The sequence below is a fragment of the Peromyscus maniculatus genome, chromosome 23, assembly GCF_049852395.1.
Source record: "Peromyscus maniculatus bairdii isolate BWxNUB_F1_BW_parent chromosome 23, HU_Pman_BW_mat_3.1, whole genome shotgun sequence".
Classification (NCBI taxonomy): Eukaryota; Metazoa; Chordata; class Mammalia; order Rodentia; family Cricetidae; genus Peromyscus; species Peromyscus maniculatus.
This window is the reverse complement of record NC_134874.1, coordinates 36,893,029-36,903,358: the sequence shown is the minus strand read 5'-3', so window position 1 is coordinate 36,903,358 and position 10,330 is coordinate 36,893,029. Positions and strand designations below refer to the sequence as shown.

The window sequence follows — 10,330 nt, the reverse complement described above, 5'->3', positions numbered from 1 at the left end:
GACAATGCCAGCCCAGGACTGTAGTCACACACCTCTCTGTTGTAAGGGTGATGTGATGTGCCATTAAGTGCCATGGCTCCCAGGTCTAATTATCTTCAGAACATTGAACACTGTGGCTTTTTTGATAGGCTTTGGTGTTCCATGGACTCTGAGCTTTGTGTTTTGTTGCTTTGGTTTGGTTTTGAGACATGGTTTCTCTGTATAACAGCTCTGGTTGTCCTGGAACTTACTCTGTAGACCAGACTGACCTGGAACTCACAGACCTCCACCTGTCTCTGCCTCCTGAGTTCTGGAATTAAAGGTGTGAGCCACCCCCGCCCCCAGCCAAGAATTTTGACAGAAGAGTATATCATTGTGTCCTGTGTAATTGAACAGACTTTGGAGATCCAATGTATTTAAAAGCCAGTGTTCTTCCTTGGATCTACATCCTCAATGGTCCTGTAAAGCGGCTGAGTCGGCAGCAGGAACTGTTCCCTGTCATTGATGCTGGAGTTTGGGGACATCTTTGGAGTGGGTGTCATCATTGCTAGGAGACACAAACAAGTGGGAGGAGGCTCTGGCTCTTCCTGCCTCTTCATCTCTTCTCCTCCATCCTTAGGGACCACAGGCCTGAACACAGGGTTTGCTGAGTTGACATAGCCCAGAAAGACCATGTAATTCAATTCCATTAGCAGGCTTTGCTGTCTGTCCAATGGCCCTGTTTGAATGTCTCCTGGAAATATTATTGCTTGTCAACACTTGATAGTGTTTTCTCAACTTTTACTGACTAATATTTATTTTTTTTGTTTTTTATCCATTTATTGTTATTTGTTTGTTTGTTTGGGGCAGGATATCTTTAAGTAGCTCTAACTGTCAAGGTACTGGATATGTAGACCAGTTTTTCCTTGAACTCAAAGATATGATTGCTTCTGCCTTTCAAGTGCTGGGATTAAAATTGTGTGCCACCATGCCTGGCACTAATATCGTTTTTTTTTTTTTTTTTTTTTTTTTTTTTTTTTTTTTTTTTTTTTTTTTTTTTTTTCGAGACAGGGTTTCTCTGTGTAGCTTTGTGCCTTTCCTGGAACTCTAATATCGTTTTTATATGAAACATTTTGCTTATATTTTCCATTAGTTTTGTGTGTCTGTACCAATGAATTTAATTGGACTTACAGAAGCATGAGCAAGTGAGAGGTTATTTACAGGAGTGCGAGGGTCACCACTCACGTAGACTTCTTGTGAAGACTTTCCTTTTTTGTTATACTTGTTTATTTATCAGAGAGGGGATGTGTTCCCTGGCGCACATGTAAATGTCAGAGGACAACATGTGGCAGTCAGTTCTCCATTCCACCGTATAGATCCCAAGGGCTGAACTGGAGTTCATGGGGCCATTTTCCTCCCCATTCCAGGGTTAGCTGTGTGTAAATCCTCAGGCAGGCTCAGGCCCCTGAGCTTCCTGCCGCAGTGTTGACAGTCACATCACCCACAGGGCCTGTGGAGGTCATCCCAGCTGCAGTGAGTTCCAGACCAGGGAAGACAGCACTTTGCAGCTCTCCTCTCCCTGCCTGGCTCTCATGTTCTTTCTGCCCTGCCTGCCACACTTTCTGAATCTTGGGGAAGTTGGTAATGGCGCCTCATTGAAATTCTGTGTTTTCATTGTATCAAAACCAAAGCCTGGTGCACTCTAGGCAGTCATTCTACCACCAAGCTGTAGCCCAGGCCCAGAGAATGAGGTATTTTATTATTATTAAGATTAATTTTTAATTTAATTATTTAATTTAAAGAATATTTTACTTTAAAATTATTTAATATTGATACTAATATTTATTTAAGAGTTTAATTATTAATATTTACTATAATACTTTATTTAATTACATTTAATTTCTTTATATTTTATATTTTTTGGTGTTTTGCCTGCATGTATGTCTGTTTGAGGGTGTCAGAAGCCCTGGAACAGAGTTACATACATTTGAGTGCTCCCATGTGGGTGCTGGGAACTGATCCCAGGTCTTCTGGAAGAGCAGTCAGTGCTTTTAACCACTGATCCATCTCTCCAGTTGCAATATTTTAATTTTAAACATTTAAAAAAATCTATTTCTATTACTTTTAATTATGTGTATGTGCATGTGTGTATGTGTCTCTGCACATGAGTGCTGATGGTCATGGAAGCCAGAGGTATTGGATTCCCCTGGAGCTGCAGTTACAGCTGTTGTGAGTCATCCAAGTGGGTTCTAGGAACCAAACTCAAGCCTTCTGAAGTAACAAGATGTGTTATTAATTATGGTGCCATTTTCCAGCCTCTTACAATATTTTTAATATGCAAATATCAGAAAGTGATATAAGCGACTCTCACATATACACATCTAGACTTAAAAATTACATTTGTTGTGTCTTATTATGATGTCATTTGGAACTGTTGTTGGGTGTTTCATATTGCTAGGGACACTTAAGTAATGACAGTTACTCCAAAATTTAATCTAGGCTCCCTGGCAGCAGGGAGGAACAGTTACTGTGAAATGAACCTTGAACCTCTGTTCAGAAGCACATTTACTGAGAGTACAGGAAAGTTGTGTTTAGGGTACAAGTTCCTCATACCAACGTCCCCTTGATCTATTCTATATGTTCTCTGAAGGAAGTCATCATACCCCTGCAACCTCACTCCTTATTGTGCACTGTTTGCAGTATCCAATCATTCAAGATCTCCAAACATGACTGGATAGTCCTGTGACTAAAGTCATACAACAGATGGAAAACTCCTTCAGAAAAACAACTCTATAAATCACAGAAAACAGTCACTGTCCTCTACTATGTTTTCCTCAAGGTCTAGGTACATTCAACAACAAACTAATACATTATGCTATTACCCTAGAGACACTGAGAAACGAATTTTTCATTATAATGGTTATCCAGGATACAATGACTCTATTAGATTCCCACTACATTTCCCCCTTTTGTTTAAGCTGTTTTAATTACCTTCAAGATTATACAGCCACACAGTGAAGATACCCCTTTATGTATCATATTGCTCACAGTCTTAGGTAGATAAGCCAGAATACATTTTCCATCCAGTAAAATTATTACATTGAAAACAAGTATAACAAATGTTAGGATAAGAATTCTATTAAAATGAAGCACAAGACTGAATGAAGCTAAGGGATCTGCAATGCTTTCCATGACTTCCATTCTGGACACATCAGATACCTCAATTGAAAAAGTTTCCTTCCTTTCTTGTTGTAAATCATCAATCATTTCAGAAGAATTAGGGTGATCCAACAAATGCATTTTAACCCTTTCTAATCATACTTGCTTTCAGTAACCTTAAAGATGTAATGCAATGAGATGTCACATTCTAAACACATTTTAATTTAATTTGCTCCCCCAGTGTCTCTAACTGATCTCCCATTAGAATTACAACTTGTCTCAAATCAGCTGTTTCATTGACTACCTAACTGTCTATTGTATTTTGCTGAGCCCAAAGTTCTGCACATGTTTATGCCAGTCTTTAATAAATTCAGCAGTCTGAATTTCCTTATGAAGGGCCACACCAGCTGACACAGTCAGTTAATGCAATAATTCCCATAACCACAGCAACAATCAATCCAATCATCCTATAAGTTCTTCTTATATTCTCTCAGAGAGTTTCTGGACTAGAATCATGACAGGTTAGCATGTCATGGCCTCAAAAACTTCACTGGCATCCAAACTGTTGGCCTTGCTCCAAGAATGTATAAACATTCAGAGGTGACATCTAATGACATACTAGCATTAATGCAGGTATGAAAAGTATAGTGTTCAAAGTGATGCTATAGTGATTAGGGACCCATTGTTTAGACCCTTTCAGTAATACATAAGGTAATGGTACACGTGCTACAAAGTGGTGACTTTGACTTCATCTAAAGGACAAAGTATATGTGCCATCATTAATGTTTAACCTTCCTTTCCATAGTTTAAGAGAATGTAAGGCACTTGCTCATTTTTCCAAATTAGTCTGAACTGAATTGCCAAAATGCCACATAGAAACTGACATCCCAACAGCATTCCATTGCATAGGTTCATCAAGAGTACAACTAATTTCTCTAATTCCATTCAAATCATTCCTTTGCCATCTCAATTCTGAGTGAGAAACTCCTCATGGGGAGCCATAAGGGTTTTATTCAATGACTTTTCCTTGGGAGATACTAATATGCTGCCTGATGATTCCCACTTTTACATTGATAACAATGTATCCAGTCAGATGCCTTGTTGCTAATCCACATCTCACAAAATGGCAGACTTACAGAATTAGTAGAAATAATCTTCTGTTTTCTTAACCCATATGCAAGAAGCCAAAAAATTTATTTCTGCTGCAAATGGCATTGAGGAGGGTGGTCAGATTTAGTGTATTTCACCATGGCAGTTATTTCCTCAGAGTAGGGGGCGGGTTAGTGTCAAGGCATAACCAGCAAGAATGGGTCACGTTTGGTTTAGAGGTATTGAGGACTTGGTATGTGGCCTCTAGTAGTTTCAAGAGGGGGTCCAGCTCTGGTATAGTAAGTTAGGTACTGTAAGAGATATACCAACCTGGTAAAGGGCCTGAAATGGCATGGAACTAGCTGGTGTTTTCTCTGGGGGAAAAGCTGGTTCAGGTGGAGCCAGTACTCTATTGGGTCCTATCCTTTAAGGATCCCCCTACCCTCCTGGAGGAGTAGGGACTGTGGCTTTTAGCTAAAGAGTAGATAGGACCCCTGGATCATATCCAGACTCATATAGCCTAATGCCCCATGTTTCACCCATATCCCAATCCTTAGTCTTTTTACCTTGTTCTGTGAAGGTTATTGTTACAGGGTTGCAACAGTGGGTGACCGGTCCTAGGTGGACTATGTTACATGGGTATAGGACTGTTGGATCATCGGGGACTCTAGTGGGCTTTTGGTGGACTGTAATGAGGTCTCTTTTAACCATGGACTTCCACCATGTGCCCAGTGGACTCACAGTTACAAACCGCACAGTAGTAGTCAGTCAGATAGGCCCCCATATTTGTCAGCCCTTGATTGTTCCCAACCTGGGCAGACATAAAATGTGCCCTTCTTAGACAATCATATGACCATGCAGTTGTATATCCAATATCTCTGGCTTTACTTTTCTAGTTAGGGCCGGTTATTCCACAAAGGTCAAAGTCAATGTCAAGGAACCAGATCCCTAGTGGGGAGATTTTAGAGACCTGCTTTCCAGGTTTCCATCAGTGTTTAAAAGCTGTCATGTGAGATTTAGGGGTTAATATGGGCTACTGATGGCCCTGCCTGATGTCAGAAGGGCAAGGAACAAGGCAGGTATCAGCCTGGACATCAGGAGATATGATCTTCAGTTTAAGTCTCAGTGGGTTGTTGGGGTCAAATTTTGCAGTCCAGTTCTGGCAGGATTTTCCTGGTGCTTGTCTCAGGAGCTCAGTCAACTCTGGATCAGCTGCATGGGTGTAGGAGTGGTGGATCCAACTGGCAATTCTGACAACCTTGATGACAGTGGGCATGATCAGGATCATGATGAAAGGATCCCTTCCACCGAGGTTCTGGTGTCTTGTGTTGATATCTGTGGACATAGACCCAATCTCCAGGCTGAAACTGGTGTGGGGTGTGGGGAGCTTTTTAATATACCTCCCATAATCTTGGCCAGATATCCTTGACTACTGGGACTGCTGAAAGTTAACATCATTGAATTCAGTGAGCAGTTCTGACTGTAAATTGGGGAGTATGGGAGTGAGGTCAGCCAAACATAATCTCAAATGGCATGAGTCTGAGTGTATATGAAGAGTTTCACACTGGATACAGAGAGAAAGGAAGGAGAGCCACTTAATCTCCACCAATCTCCATGGTTAATTTGGTAAGAGCCTCTTTTAGTGTCTGATTCATGCACTCCACTTGTCCAGAACTTTGGTGTTGTAAGCACAATGTAATTTCCAATCCAACCCCAAAACCTTAGCTAAGTGTTGAGTTACCTGAGTAGCAAATGCAGTTCCCATTATCTGAGCCTAGCAATGCAGGTGTTCCATACCCGGGGATGATGTCCTTCAGTAGTTTTTTCACCACCATCTGGGCCATCCTGTGCTTGGTGTAAAATGCTTCTACCATCCTGAAAGGTATCAATAAAAACTAATAGATATTTGTCGCCAAATTTTCCTGACTTTACCTCAGTGAAGTCAGTCTCCCAATGAGACCTTGGGTGGTCTCCTCTCAGCTGCACTCAGTGCTGTCCTCTGGTGGGTTTGGGATCATTTAGTCAGCAGGCCAAGAATCTAGAGGCTATGTGCTCCACCTTGTCTCAGAGACTGAATGATGAGCATTCTTCATCTGAGCAATTATTTAGGGATTTTGGGACCCAGGTGGGTAGCTCAGTGAATATGGCTTTGTAAGTCTGTTGCCATTTTAGCAGACAGGATTAGTTTCCTACTTCCTGTCAGACACCATCCATCTGGCTTCTGGGGCTGCCAGGCATGGGGTAAGCTGTGAATGATGGCCAGATCTTTTGCAATATATGCCAGGTTATCAGTTATTTCATGGGGGCCCCTGTATGGCAACTTTAGGGTTAATACAGAGGCTGCCCACTCTTCCACTGCTTTAGTAGGCCTGTCTTCCTGCTGGCTTCCCAGGCAACCAGGGAGTCTCCCTTTGATTTCATGGGCAGTGAATGATGGCTAGCTTTTCCAGGAGCTTCCAGAAGGTTTAGAATTTCTTGTTTATTTTTGATATTTTTGATTCCCCTCAGCTGTTAAAAGTCCCCATATAGCACCATGTATATGTGTTGTAGCAAAGGCATAGTGTCTGTCTGTATCAACATTGAGTCTTTTTTATTTTTGGCTAGTTGTCAGTCCTTGGATAAGGCAACCAGTTCTGCCTTCTATGCTGATGTCCCTGGGGGCAGAGCCTCAGCTCAAATATCCTCTCCCTCAATGACCACTCCAGCACCCGCATACCTTTTTCCATCCTTGGGGAAACTGCTCCCATTGGTGTGCCAAGTAAGCTTAGCATCAGATGTTGGCTGACCATGTCTCATGAACTTGTCTGAGTGTCTCAGAGCAGTCATTAATTGGTTGTTCCAGATCCCAGTCAGGAACAATGGTAGCCAGATTTAGGGTCCTTGATAAGGCAAAGCGTATGCATGGAGGTTTGAGGAGGAGGGTCGGGTAGTGAGTCATTGCTAAACCTGTGTGTGGGAGGTTGCTTGAAGACCCCTTCTGCAGCATGAGGCACTGTCACAGTTAGTTCCTGTCACATGGAGAGCTTGTCAGCAACTTGACAAGCAAAGGAAAGGCCACTGTGATTCTCAGGCATGAGGGCCATGCTGAGGCCACAAGCATCTGGGTTAGGACTCCCTTTGCTACTCCTTTGTTTTCATCTACATATAGGCAGAAGGGCTTTGTGATGTCTGGAAGCCCAAGTGTGGGAGCTGACAACAAAACTGCCTTGACCAGTGTAGAAGTCTTCTCCTGTTTGGCCATCCACTCAAAGGTCTGGTGTGCTGAGTGGCCTCATACAGGGGTTTTACCATCTCAGCAAACCCTGGAATCCATAGGCATCAGAAAACCGAGGAATTCTATAACCTGCCTTCTGATTTGGGGTGGGCATCTTTAACACAGTCTCTGTGGGCTTCTGACAGCCAGTGTTGCCTTCCTTTGAGAATATAGCCTAGATATGTCACTTTTTCTCAACAGATCTGTGTCTTTTGGGCTGAAACCCAGTATCCCAGAGTTCCTAGAGTCTGAAGCAAGTCCCTTGTCCCTACCTTGCAGTTGTCTTTGGTGGCAGCTGCAATTAGGATATCATCCACAAACTATAGGAGAATAATTCTGGGATGGTCAGTCTGGTAGGCACCCAGGTCTTCATGGAGGGCCTCATCAAATATAGTGGGTGATTTCTTGAACCTCTGGGGCAGCTGAGTCTAAATCTGCTGCCAGCTGAATCCTTTTCCAGGGTCATGCCATTCAAAGGCAAAGTAAACCTGGCTCTGGGGGGACAGTGACAGCTGAAGAAAGCATTCTTAAATCTAGGACAGGATACCTTTATAGACTATGTGACAATGAACTCAGAAGAGTATACAGATTCGGGACAGTGGGGTGAATGTCAATGACACATTTATTAACTTTTCTCAAGTCCTGAACTGGGCAGTAGTCATCAGAGTTTGACTTCATGATCAGGAGTAGGGGGGTGCTCTAGGATGACTGACAAGGTTTTAAAATTTTTTGGTCAAGCAGGCAATGGATGTGAGGGGAGATACCCATCCATACTGCTGCTGACATGGGATATTGATAGACCCATACCTTGGGAGCCCACAGTTTTAATTCCACCAAGATGGGGGGTCAGTGTTGAGCCAGTCCACGCCCCCTGTCTCCACAAATGCCTCTGGGTATAATTTCAGCCAAGGGAACCAATTCATGGCATGGGGATGGCTGTTCATATACTCTATATTCATCTTCCAATTGTACTGTCAGGACTTATTTTGATTTTCCTTTTAAGTCTGTTACTGCCACCACATCCTGTTCAAATGTTGTTTGAGCTCCAATTTTAGTTATCAAGTCTCTTCCTAGAAGGGGTATGGACAGTCAGGCATGACCAGAAAAGAATGGGATACCCAGCACAAGCCAAGATCTAACTGTCTTTGGGTAGTCCATGGGTATTGGTTCATGCCAGTGGCTCGCTGTACCCATACCTCTTTCTTGGTTATAGGGCCCACAGTTTCTGTCAGAGCTGAATGCTGTGTGTGTGTATCCACCATGAATTGGACAGGCCTCCCCTCCAATTTTAATATTACCCTAGGTTTGGGGTGGGGACTCAAACCCCATCCCCTTCTCCTCATATTTTGTTGTTATCACCTGGGGAGGCAGCTTTTTATGTCCTTCTTTATAGGGGAAATTCCTTGCCCAATAGTCCATTTCTTTAGAGTAGGCACATTGGTCTCTCTGCACAGGGGGCATATCTCTCTGGCAGGAAGGATTACCTTGGTTCCCAGCAAGACATCATAGTTGCTTCTGTCTTTCCTCTGGGTCTGAAACCATGACTGCTAAGAATAGGCATGCCATGCCATGTGATCACCTATTGCTTCAGCTGTCTCTGCCTTTCATTCTCTGAAGCCTTTATTCTGACCCCATCCCGAACCCCCATTCATTTTCTTCAGCCCTTGACCTGGCCTGTTTTTCCTCTGGGGTCTCTGTTGTTGTACACCTTAGATGCCACCTCTAGCAGTTCAGATAAAGATTTCCCTGCTAGATTATCAATTTTCTGTAGATTCTTTATAATGACTGGGGTGGCCTGATTAACAAAGGCTAGGATCACAGCCAATTTGTTATTTGCTGCCTCAGGATCCATTGGAGATCAGGTCATGAATGCCTCTATTTGCTGACCTAAAAAGGCTATTGCGATTCGGTTGGTTCCTGTGATATGCTATTAATTTTGGCCAAATTAGTGGGTTGCCACTCTGTGGCATGGGGGACCCCTGTTAGAGTCTGGCAATAGATTTTAAGAGTCTCCCTACCTTCAGATATATTGAAATTCCATTCAATACTGGTCAATGTTAACCCTGCATTGACCATAGATTTGTCAGTGGTATGGAGGCCTTCAGACTGAAAACTGACCTCCCAGGTTCTACCACAATTAGTCCCCTCTCCTCTGTTGTGAACAAAATCTGCAATATCTGCTGGCAATCATCCCAGGTTGGGACGTGTATAAATATCACTGAATCTAACAGGTTATTAATCCCTTTCGGTTTTCTGAGAAAAGGGGGTGTTAGTTTTTCCATTTGCATAGATCAACCATTGCAAAGGGCCAGTATTGATCAATCTCAATTCACTGTTTGTTCCAGGGCCTGAGCACCTGAAGAGGTAAGGCAGTGAACTCTGGCTGAGGTCCTGAGGAGTCTTAAAAGGGGGTACATCTATAGGTGTAGGGGGGCTGGCCACCTGCAAGACCACAGGCTGAGCCATTCCATCGGCTTCTCCCTGGAGGGATAGGGAACCTGTGGAGGGTTCAGAAGGGAAGGAGCTAGGGATAGGGCAGAGGTGTGAGGAAGAACTCTTCCTCCATTCTACCTTGCAAGACAGTGGGGAGGGGAGCAGCAGGGGTAGCTTTCTTGAGTTGGCCCTCCTTTCTCAGTGTAAAAATCTGCAACTCTATTGGTGGCTGAGTTGAAACCAGGGACCTAAGCCAGGGTGGAGGTAGTAGACCACATCTTCCCACATGGAAATGTATGGGAGCTGGTCATGATGTTCTTTCTGAATAACATCCTTGGTCTTTCCTACAATAGATAAATGAAAAGTGCCCTCTTGTGGCCAGGTAGTGTAAATGGCATGCCATTTCTGCTCACACAGGTTCCCCAGGTTCACAGGTTT

At 43.2% G+C, this 10,330-nt stretch overlaps 1 protein-coding gene across 2 annotated transcripts in view; it reads left to right on the top strand.

Moving 5' to 3' along the window:
- LOC102908778 (cytochrome P450 3A31-like) overlaps positions 1-10,330 on the top strand; it is a 30,810-nt gene that overhangs the window by 3,343 nt on the left and 17,137 nt on the right. The gene's annotated exons all lie outside the window — the stretch shown is intronic.